The sequence below is a fragment of the Protopterus annectens genome, chromosome 11.part0 (assembly GCF_019279795.1).
Source record: "Protopterus annectens isolate FY-2018-M chromosome 11.part0, PAN1.0, whole genome shotgun sequence".
NCBI lineage: Eukaryota > Metazoa > Chordata > Ceratodontiformes > Protopteridae > Protopterus > Protopterus annectens.
In genome coordinates, this window is record NC_056745.1 from 675,365,657 (window position 1) to 675,382,631 (window position 16,975).

The following is a 16,975-nucleotide window of genomic DNA, read 5'->3' on the forward strand; positions in this document are numbered from 1 at the left end:
CACCCTTGGATATCCCACTATACTCTCCCGAGTTAAGCCATCTTGCATGGTCAGACTCAAATTTTTCTGGATGATGGAAATAATTTCTTTAACATCCATATTGTATGTTAAAATGAAACTACAAGGATAAAATTCCCTTTTGGCTGGACAAAAAAGTACAGTTGTGTACCTACCAAGGCTACCCGCAATCGTCCAAAATTCCAAAGTCTAGGTCCGGCGTCAGTTGCTGTCGCCTCCTCCCTGATGTCAGTGCGCCAGGGTTATAAAAGATGCAGCAGACACCATTTTCTTCAGTCTTTCTTGCCGCACGGTGCCTGAAGCAAAAGCAGTTCGCAAGTGCCGGTCGGCCGACTCCTGAGATATTCAAATCTGAATTTCAGAACCGAAGTCTTCACTAACGCTAAGTACCCCGTTGGGGAAACTTTTTTCTTGCTCCAGACTGATGTCAGAAAAAGTTAACAGTTGTATTTCTTGTGGGAAGCAAATACCTCATAAGGATTTTCACTCTTACTGTATTCCTTGCCTAGGCCCTGATCACAACATCTTTAGATATGAGAGACTCACTCTCCATGTATTTCTTCAAAATTGTGTCCACTACTTTCGTGCTTGCATAGGTAATGCTACCCCTGGCACTAACCAGAGGGCGCATGGGAGGATCTTCGGGGTTCTTGTGGATTTTGAGAGACCCAAAAATTATTGGCACTCTCAGGGCTGGTGAGGAAATATAGTTGAATAAGTCTAAATCTATTGAATTATTAATGAACATGTCGTTGTAATATGAGGATATCCTAGAAAGACCTATATTCAATTAGTTTCTGGACACTTCCATACAAGTTTCCGAAACCAAGATGTCCTCCATTCTCCTAGTGTAATCCCCTTCGTTCATCACCACCAGACCACCTCCCTTATCAGGTTGCATAACCCTGACTGATGAATTACACAATAAATCCAATAAAGACCTCTCCTCCCTACGTTGTATTAGTTTTCTGAAGTTGGTTTAGTATAAACTGACTAAAAGCTTGCATGGAGCTTAAATAAATTTACCTTTCGTTTATTCTTGTGGCTGGTGATTTGACTCAGAGCTTCGGAGGTTATCTGGTGAGTTTTCTATCGTTTTTTTCTTCTTTGAATGAGGCAGTCATCCAGCTAAGGGTAAATGTGTATATTTTTCTGTCTGCAAAAGGCTATGGCCAGGGCTAAGCATTTGGTGAATACCCTGGGAGCAGTAGATGATTCAAAGGGTAACGCAGAGAAGTGAAAATGTTGACAGCCTGCTCTGAAGTGAAGGAATTTCCGGCAGGATTCCCTTATGGGGATGTGGAGGGTAGGCATCTTTTAGATCTAGGGTAACTAACCAGGCATTTTATGTCAGCATAGGCAGCAGCTGCTGCAAAGTTAGCATTTTGAATTTGGGGACCACCAGGAAGGTGTTCAGACTGGATAGATCCAGGATGGGGCACCAAGTGCCCACTTTTCTGGGAACAAGGAACAGTCTGGAATAAAAGCATTTGCCAGTTTGATCTGAGGGGACATGGTCTACTGCCCCTTGGGATACGAGTTTGGACTTGTTTCAATGTCTCTGCATACTGATTTGGTGGTAAGTCTGGGTACCCTCTTGGAATTGAGAGTTCATTGAAGGAGAATTTGTATCCCCTAAAAAATTATCTTTAAGACTCATTAGTCCTTTGTTACAGAAAGCCAATTTTCTTTGCCGAGCGAGAGCCTTCCTCCTAGTTTTTGGTGAGTGAAGAGGGCAGAGGGAGGGAGAGGGAGTCATTGAGAGTTTTTGCCATAGAGGGATGACTTAGAGCTCCCTGCTTTTGGAGTGGAAGCACTCCACTGTTTGGTTCCCTGCTGTCCCTAGGATAGGAGTCTGGGTTGTCTGTCCCTGTAGGGCTTACCTTTTCCCTGTCTGCTAGGTGCAGCAAAGGACCAGTGTTTTGAAGGAAAATTCCTGCTGAAGCTAGGAAGTTGTACCTGAAGGAAATCTTTTACTGTTACTGCATAGATTTTGCTTCGTCTTCCATCTTTTTAAGCAACTCTTCTGCTTTTACACCAAACAAGCGGTCCTTATCCAAGGGTGCATCAAGTCATTTAGATGTGACATGATCAGGGAGAGGTTGTTCCTTCAGTCATGCAAGTTTCCTAATGACAGATCCTGACACTGCTGTCCTGCTCGAGGCTTCTAGGGCATCATATCCACAGTATAATGAGTGTTTAACCACTTGACAAGTAGAATTCAGTAAATTTGCTAACTCTTTCAAATTGACACAGTCAGGAAAGGTTGAAATCTCTTGTTTTAATAGTTCCAAAGTGTGTTGTTGATATTTTAACATGTGGAACTGACAGTTGAGTGCTGATAGCTAATGTTGCACAGATGTGTACTTTTTTACCCCATCTGTCCAGAGCTCTGGAGTCCTTGTCAGAAGGAATAGGATTATTTGCAGAACTAGCCTTAGCTCCTTTTGGTCCCTGTGTAATGACCTTTGGGTCTGCAGCAGGATTTCTAGGTATTCGTAAGAATCTGATACTCTAATACCGGTCAGGTTTTCTGGGAGCAGGTAGGAGGGCATCAGGGGCTAAGCTGGATTCGTGGAAGACATCATCCACCACCTCTAAGATTGGAGGGATGGCCAAGGGTCTGTGCTGGGGCAGGTCTAGAAACTCTCTTAGTCTTTTCTTAGACAGAGGGAAATCCTGGGATGCCCAGTGGAAATGTTCCAAGGGTGTGAAGGGTTTCTTCACAGGAAAGATCTTCTGGTGGGAAGGAAGAAGGAATGGATTCCTCTGCATCTGAATCCTCATAAGCAGTCAGAGGTTGTTGTTCCTCTTCAAAATCTGAATAATCAGACTCCTCAGAATCCTGTTCTGTCAGTATTTCAGGAGAAAGGTCTCTCTTCCCTTCAAAAGGTGTGGCCTGACTACACCTGATAAGGGTGATAAGATCCTCCGCCATTTTAAGCATTTGAGCTTGGGGTGGTGGAGCAGGAGTAAAATGGTGGCGAGAGGTAGTTTTCCTAGGAGTGGTCTTGCCTCTAGTCCTAAGAGCATCCATCGGTCTGAGAGAAACAGTAGTCAGAGGAGAAGACGTTGTTTTCTGTCTAGATTCGGTAGTGCAAAAAACCTCCTCGGAAGCTGGTGCCTGCATTGCGGCTCCAGAGGCAACCAAAGGCTCAGAAGGTGAAGAAGATTTCTGTGGCATACCGGATTCTAAAGGGTATCAGTAGAGGCTTGCGAAGGTATCGAGTCAGACATCAGGGTTTGCGAAGGGGCTCACTGAATTCTGGACAACTGACGACCTGCTTAGCGGTAGTCTCAACAGAAAGCTTAGCCTTGTGTGGTCCTTCTCTATCTTTATCCTTGCTTTTTTTGGAATGTCTATGGATTGTTGGCTGACAGATTCCATTTCGGAATGCGAAGACAGAACACGAAAATACCTGTCTACAATAAGAGCCCTATAACGAATGGTTCTTGTGTTAAAGAGGGCACAAAACCGGCAACGGGGGACATCGTGGTCTGGGCCTAAACAACTGAAGTCTTGGTGTGGTATGCACTTTCCATAGGCGAGACAATTGTTAACTTTTTTGGACATCGGTTAGTACAAGAAAAAAGGATCCCCAGCGGGGTACTTAGCTTTAGACTTTTTCAGCTGGAATTCAAATTCTAGTAGCAACCGACTGGCACACTTGCGAACTGCTTCTTCTATGAGCTCCACGGCATCCAAGACTGATGTAATGGCATTGGCTGCCTTCCTTTATAGCACTGATGACCTGATGTCAGGCAAGTGACAGCAGCTGACGCAGAAAAACACTGACTCTGGTATTCGGGCCAGCCGAGGGCTACCACAACACGGATAACCCACAGGTGATGACTGCAACAGTGAAACCCAAAGAACATCCTCAGTTGTCTGTGTACACCCAATAAATGTAACTTGTATTCACCTGTGTTTTGGAAGTTCGGAAAGAAGACTGACAAATTGACAGTTTGATTGAAATTGTCTTCTGAAGCCACTTTACGGAAAAAGGAAGGAAGGATTAATGCTCAGGGAAACCCTGTCTTTATGAAAAAATATATATGGAACTTTGAAGGACAATGCTTGAAGTTCTGACACCCTCCTAGCCAAAGTGATGGCCACTAAGAAGGTGGTCTTCCAGGAAAGAATCTGTAAATCTGCTGACGTTGCGGGCTCAAAGGGAGGAGAGACAAGAGCCTGAAGAACAAAGGTAAGGTCCCAAGGAGGTGTAGGATCTTTCACCAGGGGCCATAACAGAAAGGTACCTTTAAGGAAGGTTTTACAAAGCCTAGAGGAAGCTAGAGAAGCCATATTTTCCCCCACATGAAAATCAGAGATGGCAGCCAACTGGACTTTAACAGTAGAAGAGCTAGCACCTTGGTGAAAGATACCAGCTAGAAATTCCAGAACAGCCGGGACTGGAGCCATAAAAGGATCTAAACTCCTGCGGAGAGGCTCATAAAGAAAAACATTTCCATTTGCTACAACATATTTTCCTGGTGGAAGATTTGTGAACTGCCAAAAGTATAGTCTTGACCAGAGATGATAAACCGGGAGTCTTAATCATAACTGGAACTGGAGCAGCCAAGTGGTGAGCTTCAGACTGACCAGGTTTCGGTGAGAATTCTTTGAAGGGTAAAACACAAGATCCAGAGCCGGATCCAAGCTCCATGGTGAAACTAACATGTGAGACCAAAGGGAGAGGAACCAGACTGGGAGAGACCAGAATGGGGCAATGAGGATTACTGACCTCCCTGACCTGCGAGCTTTCTGAAGAAACTTCAGGATGAGAGATAACAGGGGAGTAAGCATAAAGACGACCGGGAGGCCAAACATGAACTAGTGCAACTCTGTTGAATTCCCCCTGAGGGGGGTTCAGAGCGAAGAACTCACTGCATTTCACACTGGAAGGAGATGTGAAGAGATTGCAACAAGGTTGACCCCACTTGAGGAAGATCTGATTCATTACTGAAGGATTCACAGACCATTCGTAAGGCATCAAAATAGTTCTACTAAGCCTGTCTACTAGAATGTTTGACAGCCCCAGAATGTGCGCTGCCACTAGAAATCGACCGGTGGAAATCACCCACTCCCACACACTCATGGCTTTGCGACAAAGGGGGTAAGACCTGGCTCCACCCTGCTTGTTTATATACCAGAGTATGGACAGGTTGTCTGACTGGATATCAATTGTCCCCAGAGGAAGATGGGCATGAAGGGCTTACAACGCTAGAAGAACCACCCTCATCTCCAAGATATTGATATGCAAGTTGGTCTCGGAGGGGGACCACGTGCCTTGGACTGTTCTCCCCTGAGCAATGCCCCACCACCTTAGCTGGGAAGCATCGCTATGGTCACTGCGGTGGTGGGAAAGGGTGGGAGAAATGGACGTCCGTCGAGAAGATCCAGGGAAAAGATCCACCAAAGGAAAGATTCCTCTGCACGCCAGAGATATACGAATCAGATGGCATAGAGGAAGGTCCAGAAAAGACCACTGGACTGCTAGAGTCCACTGAAGGACTCGCATGTGAAGACGTGCCAGGGGTAAAAGATTGATTGCGGCTGGCATAGAACCAAGAGCCCGCAGCACTCTTTCTGCCGATGGAAGGGAAGTCTGAACAATGTAAGACACATGAAGTCTTAGACTGTGCACCCTCTCCGGGGGGGAGACAAACTAACATCTGAACTGCATCCAGTCAGGCTCTGATTAACTTAGACCCTGTACTGGAGTCAGACGATTTGCTGAGGTTGATGGTGATGCCCAGACTGTGTGCTAACACAAGGAAGTAGTTCCTGGCTCTGTAAAGTAGACACTCGGTAGGGGCAGCAAGGAGCCAATCATCCAGGTAGGTATAGTCCCGAATCCCCTGAAGCCTCAGGTGAGGCATTACCACTGCCACTACTTTGGTAAACACCCTGGGGGCTGTGGTGTGACCAAAAGTTAGCTCTGAACTGAGAGTGATCATCGCCCAGCCGGAAGTGAAGAAACTTGTGGGAGTGCCTGTTCATTTTGATATGATAGTTCACATCCCTGAGGTCTATCGAGCACATCCAATCCAATACCTGTAGATAGGGCAAAATAGACTGTGGGATGACCATCTGGAATTTTTCCTTGGGTACAAACAGGGTCAAGGTGGAAAGATCCAGAATTGGTCTTAGGTCTCCCGTTTTCTTTGGCACCAAAAAGAACCTGGAAAAGAAGCCCGATCTGGATTGGTCTGGGGGGACGGGTTGGATGAATCGCTTTCTTGGCAGCTGTTGTATTTCTATTACTGCTACATCCATTTGCGCGGATGGAACGTCTGAGCCGTGTTTTGGTGGGGGAGGTGTATCCATAAACGGGATGGTATAGCCTCTGGATAGGATTTGTAACACCCAACGGTCTAAGGACTCCCATTCCACTGGATGTAAGGCAAGACACCCCCAACTGCCTCCAGAGATGAGCAGTCGAGCAGCCCCTCAGGGATGCTGTGAGGGTCTGTCCGAGAATGGTTCTAGAGACCCGACGTTCTTTGGACCCCCTCTGCTTCTAGGCCGGCGTCTTATATCCCCTACTGCCTCTGGGGGAAGATGAGACCAGAGTGTCCCGGGAGAACAGATTTCCGGAACCACATCTTCTTTGCCCCTTGCTGGTTCCTCGAAAAGGGCCCTTGAGGGGTGAAGAAGCAGATTCCGATGGCAGACAAGTGTCTTCCCGTCCTTCTCACTCTGGACCAGGGTCTTGCAAAGAGACTTTCCAAACAAGGAAGAACCATTGTAGGAGGCATTGGCAAAAGATGCCCTGAAAGGTTCGGAGAACTGGCATAGCCAAAGCCAGGCGTGCCGCCTCATAGCAACACCACACCCAGCAGCCCTAGTAGCTCCTTCTGTGGCATGGGAAAGGAAACACATGGACGTATTTGTGACAGCTTTTAGAGTGGCCATGCATGCAGAGAACACTTTCTTGCCCTCCATTGACATGGACTCTAGGGGTGACTCAGCAACCTCCTTGACCAGATCACGCTGTAATTGGATGACATGTGCAATATAGTTCAGTGTCCTTATGGAAAAGGTTGGTGAGGCATAAACCTGCTTCCCCAAATGATCCATAGTCCTTGACTCCCTGTAAGGAGGATGGACCCTGGAGCTGTCCTGCACGAGCTCCTTCTTGGTGGCGGCTGCCACCACCATAGTGTGTCTACAGGGGACCCCCTACTCCAGCTGGGCTTGTCCGGTGGGGGGCTGAGTACTTTATCTGGTGTAGTTGGAATAGGTTCCATGGTGTCCTGTTCCTTCCATGCCCTGGTGATGATCAGGTCCAAAAGTGGATCTGCAGGGGGGGGGGGGACACACACCCAGGAGGTAGATGGGCTTGTGCCGAATGCCTCCAGGAATACAGACTCGTCTGGGGTTGTTTCTTGGACGGACCACCCACCTCTGACACAAGAGTTCCATGATGTCTCCAAAAGAGACATACTCGGGGGGGGGGGGGTGATCTGGGGGAAACTTCCCCTTCCTCCAAGTCAGTGTCATCCGTGAGGGACTCTGGAGAGGGGTCCAGGTGCTTCCTTTTGCACATTCACTTGTGAGGAACTTCCTTAGTGGGACTCTATGGGGAGGACTCACAAACTTCCTGTTGTTCCCAAGTGGGAACCTCCTGAGGCATAGCAAGCACATGGTGTTCCTGAGATGAGAGAAGAGTCAGAGCCATACCCAGAACAGAGGGAGTCGGGGCAGAATCAGAGGAGGAAATGGTCAGGGGTCTCGACCCACTCGAGAGGACCTTCTCCATCATGTCGAATGCTGAAGGAGAGCAGACTCCTGGGAAACAAGCAAGGAAGCTGCTCTCCTCAGATCAGGTGGGGGAGTCAAAGCAGAGCCCACAGGAGACAAGATGCCAAGGGGGAGACTGCGGTCCAACAAACTCTGAGCTGACAGAACCCCCTTCTGATTCAAAGCCGAAGCAATGGCTCTAAGAGCTCGGATCCAAACGTGTCTGATCCGACACACTCAAGGCAATGGCCGGCATCAAGGGACAAAACTGTCGGTGCTGACCCACCCGACCCCAAGCCTTCTCAGATCCAGACACTCCAAAACAGAGGGTCGGATCGGAGAAGGAGTTATGGGTGAGAAAAGGGTTGCAGAGCTCCCCACTTTAGAGGGGGCTGGCAAGACTCCCAACTGGACCTGGGTGTGGATAAATTTCCGCATCATTCTGTCCATCTCTGCCTCACTCAAACTACGAGTAGAGCATGATGACGAAGTCACCGACCCCAGCCTGGAGTGCCACTGAGGAGAGGCTCTGGAATGTGGTCTGGACACCTCCGGCTCCAAGGAGAATCTGTGTGAGTGGAGTGGGGGTATCAGGCCTAGAAGTCATCAAAGCTTTGGGTAGAGGACTTGATGGAACCAAGCAGTCCGGGGATCTCTTCCTGGGTCTGTCCTGTTTAGATCTGTCCTCACCTTTGTCCCCTTCCACAGGCCCCAAGGCAGGAGGTTCAGTCCCAGAGGCTTGGGAAGGGGATGAAGTAGGTGGCCACCACTGTGGCCAGGCTACAGGTAACAGGGACGGCCATCCCAGAGGAGGGAAGAAGGCCCTTCAAGACCAGTTTAGCCTATCTTGTAAGGACCCTATGGTTAAAAGATTGCGCAGATGGAGTAGGGCGTGAGAAGATGGGCCACTCCTAAACACACTATGCACAGTGTGGCCATCAGCTGGGGAAAGCTTATGGCCACACTCTGTACACTTCCGAAAGACAGGCTTCGGGGCATCAACCATGCCAGAGAAGTAAAGGCCCAAACTCTCACTCTCACTCTAGTGGGGAGGTGAAGAGGGAAGTACTACACTAATTTTTTTTTTAAACCAATGACGATGCGAGGTAGGGGAGGTAGAAAAGAGAGTAGGGGAATCCTACACCAACACCTAACTGCAAACGAACACTTACCCAAAGATAAGCCTGGAGCTCAGGGACCACAATGCAAACTCGAAAATGGCAAACAAGATCTGAGGGAAGGAAGGAGATAGAGGGGCATTATGGGTAAGGGGAGAAGCTTAGAGCTCTGATTAGATGCTAGTGATGCGGCCTTCTCGGATCCGAATACCCACAGGTTGAAGACCAAATGAAGTAAACTATTTCATATCCCCTACTGCCATTTGCAAACTTTATGGATTACTTTCAGAACCCATCTGTCTGAAACTGTCTTCTGCTAAACAGAAATGGAGGTTCAGACTTTCTGGAAGGATTAATGGTTTATTAGGGTGGGAGGGGAGTCATATATAATTATTCATACTTATTAGACTGCCCTTTTTGATGGGTAGGTCTTCCTTTTTGCAACCTTACCACTGCTTTTAAAATGTCTGCTTACCAGGAGATTGCAGAATGTTAATTTACTTTTTAAAGAAGATTTAAGGGGTAGCATTAAATCCTTTGGAAATCTTGGAAAAGTTAGGCTGAAATATCTGAGAGATTCCTTGAATCAGCTTACCTCTCACACTTTTTAGGACTTCTGCAGCAGATGGTCCAAAAACTAATTTTCTATAACAACGGAGAATTAAAACAAAATTCATTTTTGAAATTTTCTGGAAGGTTTTCAAAATGCAACCAAGCAAACCTTGTCATAACACTTTCAGTGGCTGCAGAATCATAAGCACGTTTTAAACAGGAGTAACTACTTGCGACACAGATGCAATCAAATTACATAAGGCAAATTTCTCCTCAGAAAAGGAAAGAGATGTGGTAATATTCTTCATATTCCCAAAACAGGCAAGCATAAACTTTAACATGAGCTTGAGAATCAAGAATTCTAAAAACAATTCATGCTGAAAAATATAGGTTTCCCCAAATCTGTCAAAAGCTTTCCCATCCTTGTCAAAAGGATGTGCTGGTATTAACCAAATGTTTAGCAGCAGCTAGGCTCATTGCAACAAAAGCTGCTAGCTCTAACATGAGTGGAGTCTGTTTAAAGTTCCTCAGTCTTATTAGTTTTTATATAATCTGTCTGCTTTCTTGGGGGCAGAAGGCTGGCGGTCAGGCAAATTACAGACTGCGATAAAAACTTCCTCCAGTGCTTAAAGAACAAGATAACTTGAGATAGGTTCTGGAAAATAAAACTTAATATTTCTTCAGGGACTGTGGACTATTATGTTCTCCCAGAAGCAAAGGATTCACTCTGGAAATAGTTTCAGACAAGAGAATCCTTTAAAGGGACTATCTAAAGCCATGTCTCATCAGAATCTGAATCTGAAATCAGAGAAGGCAAAATGTGGTTCAGAAACTTGAACCTCCTCAGAAAATTTAGAATCTTTCTTTTACCAAAGTCAGCTAACCTGGAAGGGTTAAAGTAAACCCTGACCTAAGTCTATTAAAACACGTCTGTCCAAAGTGACTTAAAAATTTGACATTTCTGCTCATCTTACTACGAAAGTTAAAAAGTGATGCTCCTGTTTAAAAGTAATTAAAAGTCGTGTGACAGTCATTAAGTTTTCTAGCTTTAAAATTATAGTTTCATAGAAAAAGTACAATGTTATAAAAACTGGAAGGTTTTTCTCCCCAAAGAAAACTTATCTGCCCAGCAATGGAATGGCATTTGCCAACCGACAATCCTTGAAATCCCACAAGAGCAGTAGTCTTCTGTGCTAGGAAAGTTCTGAACGGCTTAGCACTCAAAACCTGCCATTTTTAGCTTATCGCAAGCTGACCAACAGTTAGGGTATAAGGAAGGTGCCTTGAAGCTTTGGAGGATTGCTAGCTGTTAAATTCATAGCAGGATATAACCCATACAGTTAAGACTAATGCCACAGTGATCCATATGATGAACATCTTTCCAGTTTCACATCTTTATTCTCAATCCCCTCTAACTTGGACTTCATCTGCTCTAACATGGTTTGTTAGTAAGTAGGCATGTGTGACTAGAACTTTGAAACCCTGAAAGTTAGAGTAGCAGCACTGTACACTTTTTCTTACCAAATCTGTTCAGAGCTCTGCTCTCTCATTTGTGATGTGATTCCTGGCAAAAGCTGAAAATGTTCCCTTGCTAGGATCCAGAGGCTTCCCATACAGATCAGCTAAAAACTGTCTGTGTCTGTACCAGACTTCTTAACCATACAGAATTGGTCAGACTTCCTGGTAGAAGCAGGAAGAGAATTAAACTCCTGGGATACATTTTTAAAATCATTCTCTAGGACTTCTTACACAGAAGGTAAAGCTAGGAGCCCAGGTTCCAGGAAATCTATTAAGGCTCTATAGATCTGCTGGGCTTCAGAGTATTCCCTGAAATCCCATGGAAAGGTATTTTGCATTCTGTGAAGAGTACCGCCAATGAAGCCTTCACTGTCCAAATGTAGGATCGTGGCTGACAGAAATCCGCTTACATTAGTTAGTTCATCACTGGCAGTATCAGAGTTGCTGGAATCTACCTCAGGAGACCACCCTGCTATTTTAAAAGAAACTCCTGACATCCAGTGGCATATCTGATTTGGGCCTCTTAAATTTCAAGACAGACAACAGTTTCAGTCAACTGCACCAGTGGTATCCAAAAAACCATGCTTGGGTGGGTGGGAGTAGTTGGGCAGACAGTCTCAGCTGCACTTGCTTAGCTTTCAATATCTTTTACCTATGTTCAGAAATTGACTCAGCCTCTGGCCTCATCAGGAAACTTTTGTCCTTTCTTTTCATCCATGTTTTGACACTTTAAACTGCTTCTTGAACTAAACATTGTAGCATACTCTTGCATCTGTAAATACAGATGTTTTTAGCATATCCTTGTATCTGTGAATATGTTTTGTTCATTTCTTATGTGACCCTATTCACCCGGGCTGTGACTGCAAATGGTCCATTGAGATTAGTGCACTATACCAATAAAGAAATATAAATAACTGAAACCTCAATAAGGGCCAAGGGTATGTCCTAATGTACATTTCCTTACCTTCCCCTTTCTAAGGCAAAATGTGTTCTTTGGTTGCTGACAGATCTTTGGTTGTCAAAGATGCATCAGAGGTGCTAGTCCAGAAGGGCATGCTAGAAACCAAAGGCATGGGCACATACACAACTATTGCCCCAGGGACCTCAGCCAAAACAGACTACTGAATTGAGGCTGTTAAGGTGCGACATCTCATACAGAATCACAGCATTGCAGAAACCTTGGGTCACTGGTTATGCCCTCAATTTCCAGAGGGCCGTGGATGATGCTACAGCAGCCCAAAATCAGGTTAATGTTCCTTTTTGGCTTCAAGCTCCTGCAAAGAATGCTGAGAACTTTAGCTGTACATTCTCTGACATTAGCTACAATGTTATACAGTTAACAATAAAGAAATCTGCTATGGAATCACTTAATCTGTCTAAGACAACTTATTTCAACAGGCAGACTACACATACTGCCAAGACACGATACAAATGCACAGCTCTGAAAATGGCATCGGCCAATGCACTGTTGTGTTAGAAACAGAATGTCATCCAAAGCACTGGGGAAGGGAACAGCTTTTGAAGACTAGTTAAAAATGGGCTACCTGCACAGCAAGAGTGAGTATGGCAAAAGTGAACACAATAAATATTACTGACTGATATACAAAAATTGGTTTACCACCGTATAACCGACAGACGGATGGTCGAGCCCTGATGACCTTAAGGAGTGCGGCAAATATGCACATTGCCGAACGCAACTGTATCGAATTGCAAACCTGCACCCCCTTTCTGAACCATGTTAGCACTCATTTTGGATGTAGAGCGGTCGAAAATGTCGCATTTGGTGGTTTTGCGACATTCCGACCATTCGACATGCAAAAATTTGGTTACCAGATTCGATCACTGTTGGGTTCGACTGTCGTGTGTTCAGTTATGCGGTGGTAAACCACAAAAATTATTGCCTAATGTATCCCCTCAACTGAAATGAACTTCCACTACATGTCAAGGAAAGTAGCACACTTGCCACTTCAAGATAAACATAGTTAATTGAAATGGTAGTCTCATACTTTCTCCAATCTATCCTGTACTGCTGTCCTTGACGCTGGAGGGAAATTCTGAATATGGGTTATTGCTCAGGCTTCTAATGGTCCACAGACTGACTGCCTAGTATTAGTGAATATCACAATTCTAGCACTTAAAAAGAGTACTCAAAACTGTAAAAGGTGCCTGATCTGTCCCTTTCCCTGCAGACCATAAGCCTTAGGGGTAGTATATTTACAAATAGTGAGTGCAGTGAGAGTGAAAGTCTCCACAGTGGAGCCAAAGCCCCCTTGCAAAAAAATTATTCTAACAACCTTTTTGCAACTTCAGGTGTCAACAACTGTTAGAAAATCTAATGGAAGTTAAATTAAATTCAATTAGTTTAATGGGTCAGCCTTCACAACATGATCACGTAGTGGGCCTTACGCAGAGCAAATGATAACACACAGATGGGCTTTTGAACTTAATATTCCTTATGAGTAAATAGTGTAAGATGTACTGGGCTTAACACAACAAACACAGGCAGATTACAGTGGGGGAAAAAGACAGTACACTCACAGGGCACTCTGTTCTGTAGTTCTCTTGAACTGTTTTCCCTTATTTAAAATAAATAAATCTATATGGCTCTATTTGTATATATATGTACGTATACACACACACACACACACACACACACACACACACACACTTACGTTCAGGCTCCTCTTAGGGTTCTCAAGCACTTAACCCTTTACCTCACCAAGAAACAATAGGTTTGTTTTCTGTTTTCAATATAAAGCAAATAGATATCTTCTACATACCTTTCACATTCAAATTCTACATACCTTTCACATTCAAACGTTCTTCAGCTGTATCACAATGAATGGAGTTTTATCATCAACCCCCCTTTTCCCCTATGAGGACAGGTTGTCATGTCAACTGTCTCCACCATTCTCAATTTTGTGCTACTCTCCACATTCTTTGACAGTCATGACTAACTGGCACAGCTCTATTTCTCATGGAACCAACACACCCCCTTGCTGGTCACCCTTCTTTTCCTCCTCTTCTGCTCTCTTCCAAATCTTCTTTACCAAATCATATCCTTTCCTGTGCACACAGCCAAAAGTACAGTTTTGTACCTACCATAAATGTAGATGTCCGATAGATATGCAACTGCAGTCATAACATATGGGTTGTCCTGCCTCAGGCAGCCCTCAGTCAGCCGGATTCCAAAGTCTGGGTCCGGCGTCGGCTGGTGTCGCCTCCTCTCCGACGTCAGAATGGCTGAAGTATAAAGGCATCGGCCTACGCCATCTTCTTCAGTGTTTCTTGCCCCAGATGCCAGGTGCCCTCCTAGGAAGGCTAAATTTGGTGAATGGATAAACAATTCCAGACATGCACAACAGTAATAAACAGATACACCAAAGGAGGTACCCCAGCTAATAGGAAGGGGTAGTGGACCCATAAAGAAGGTTGCAGAGGGGTAGGAGGGTGGGAAAATCCGACTGCAGTTGCATATCTATCGGACATCTACATTTATGGTAGGTACAAAACTATACTATGTCCTTCAAGAATGCAACTGCAGTCATAACATATGGGTTGAATACCATAGCCAAGCTGGGGGTGGATGGAACTAAGAAAGGGATGGTGTAGCTAAAATGCCCTGCAGGACTGCCGAAGCAAAGCCTGCTCGGGATCTGGAGTATAAGGGCAGGTTGTAGTGCTTGGTAAATGTATGCACGGAGCTCCATGTAGCAGCCTCTAGAATGTCCTTTGTAGCCACTCCTCTTAGGAAAGCTGTGGATGTGGCTATAGCTCTGGTGGAATGTGGCCTAATATTGGCTGGCACACCTTTTCCATGGAAAGAATAGCAGAATCTGATGCAGTGTCCAATCCATTTTGAAATTGTTTGTTTGGAGATTGCTTTTCCTTGTACTCCAGCAGCATAAGCTACAAACAGTTGGTCAGACTTTCTGGTGGCCTTAGTTCTGTCCAAATAGTAACGCAGTTGCCTGTGTATGTCCAAAGTATGCAGCAGTTTTCCCCCCCTGTTTTGCGGACTGGGGAAGAAAGTAGGCAGGTGAATAGCTTGATTTAGAGATACCCTGGAAATTACTTTTGGCATGAATGTAGGATTGGTTCTTAGAGAAACTCTGTCCTGATGAAAAATGAGGAAGGGAGGTACTGCCATGAGTGCCTGTATCTCCGAGACTCTTCTTGCAGATGTGACTACCAATAGAAAAAACGTTTTCCATGATAGAAATTGCATTTCTGAAGTTGCTGCTGGCTCAAGAGGAGGAAGAGTTATTTTTTCCAAAACGAAATTGAGGTCCCATGCAGGTACTGGCTGTTTTCTGGGAGGTTTGATATTCTTTATCCCTCTTAGGAACTGTCTTAGCAAAGGATGTGAAAACACTGGTGGATCACAATTGTATTTTGCTGAGATTGCTGAGGCGTGAATCTTTATAGAAGAATATGAGAATCCAGTATGAAACATTTCTGCCAAGTATTCCAATATCTGAGGTATACTCAGTAATGTTGTATCCTGACCCCTGTTGGCATTCCAGATGCTGAATCTCTTCCACTTGGCTGAATAGGTTTTTCTGGTGGAAGGTCTGCGTGCTTCCAGTAAGATCTCTTGAACTTTTTTGGAAAGAGAGATAGCGGAAGGAGTCATGGTAACCTCCAGGCTGTCAGATGCAATGTTTTCAGGTTTTGATGGACAGTCCTGTAATTGTGTTGTGTTAGAAGCAGGGGCCATAGGGGCAGAGGCCACGGTTTGGTCCGAGTTATGCTCAACAGCAATGGGTACCTGTATTGCCTTGGCCAGTCTGGAGCTATCAGAATGCCTGTTGGTTGTTCTGCTTTGATCTTCGGTATCACCTTGGTCAGCAGAAGTAGAGGAGGGAATGCATAAATTTTTAGGGAATTCCAGTTGAAGGAGAGAGCATCCGTTTTCCAGGCTAGAGGATGGTGGGTCCTTGTGCAGAACTTTTCCAGGTGATGATTCATGTGAGAAGCAAAGAGATCTACGTCCAGTCTTCCCCATGTCTTTGTTATTTGTGAGAAAATGTGAGGATGCAGCATCCATTCGTGTGGATCCAAGAAATTTCTGCTCAGCTTGTCTACCAGTACATTGTCCTTGCCTGGCACAAACTGGGATTGCAAATGTATCTTCAGACTCCGGGATTTTTCCCAGAGAATCATTGTTAGTCTGCAGAGGGGATAAGAATGAGTGCCTCCCTGCTTGTTTATATACCACATGACAGTGGTGTTGTCTGTCCTTATTAGCAAATGTCCTTGTTGTAGTGATTTTTCGAAAGTCTCGATTGCATGTATCACTGCCAACATCTCTTTTTGGTTTATGTGCAGATGTCTTTCCCTTGGTGTCCATAGACCTTGAATGCATCTGCCCTCCATGTGCGCCCCCCCATCCATGATCTGAGGCATCTGTTGTAATCATTTGACCTGCTTGAGGTCTGTTGAAGGACATGCCTTTGTTTAACTGACTTGCTTGAGCCCACCACAAAAATTCTTTTTGCAGACATGGAATGAGTGGGATTACGTCCTCTAGGCTTTGGCTGTGTTGGGACCATAAGCTTTTTAAGTACCATTGCAGCTTTCTCATATGAAGTCTTGCCAAATGTATCAGAAGAATGCAAGATGCCATGAACCCCAGGGCCTGCAGGATTTTCCTTGTAGTCAGCTGGGAAAGCTTTGCTAGGCCTTTGAAGTACTCTGGTAACTGCTGTTGTTTCTCCTCTGTGAGGTAGGCCATTTGAGTTTCTGTGTCCAGTTTGGCTCCTAGGAAAATAATCTGTTGGGATGGCAGTCTTGACTTTTGAATGTTGACTGTGTATCCCAAGGCCAGCAGTAGTTGAATGACATAGTCCAAGTTTGCTATTAAGGTTTGTTTGTTGTCTGCTTGTATGAGGCAGTCGTCCAGGTAGGGGTATATTTGAATCCCCTGGAGTCTGCAGTGTGCCACTACTGATGCCAGGCATTTCGTGAACACTCTGGGTGCAGTAGATAAGCCAAACGGCAATGCTGGCAATTGATAATG

General features: G+C 45.2%; 1 protein-coding gene across 1 annotated transcript in view; it reads right to left on the reverse strand.

Moving 5' to 3' along the window:
- Positions 1-16,975, reverse strand: part of LRP6 (LDL receptor related protein 6) — a 2,645,333-nt gene that overhangs the window by 1,281,810 nt on the left and 1,346,548 nt on the right. The window lies entirely within an intron of this gene.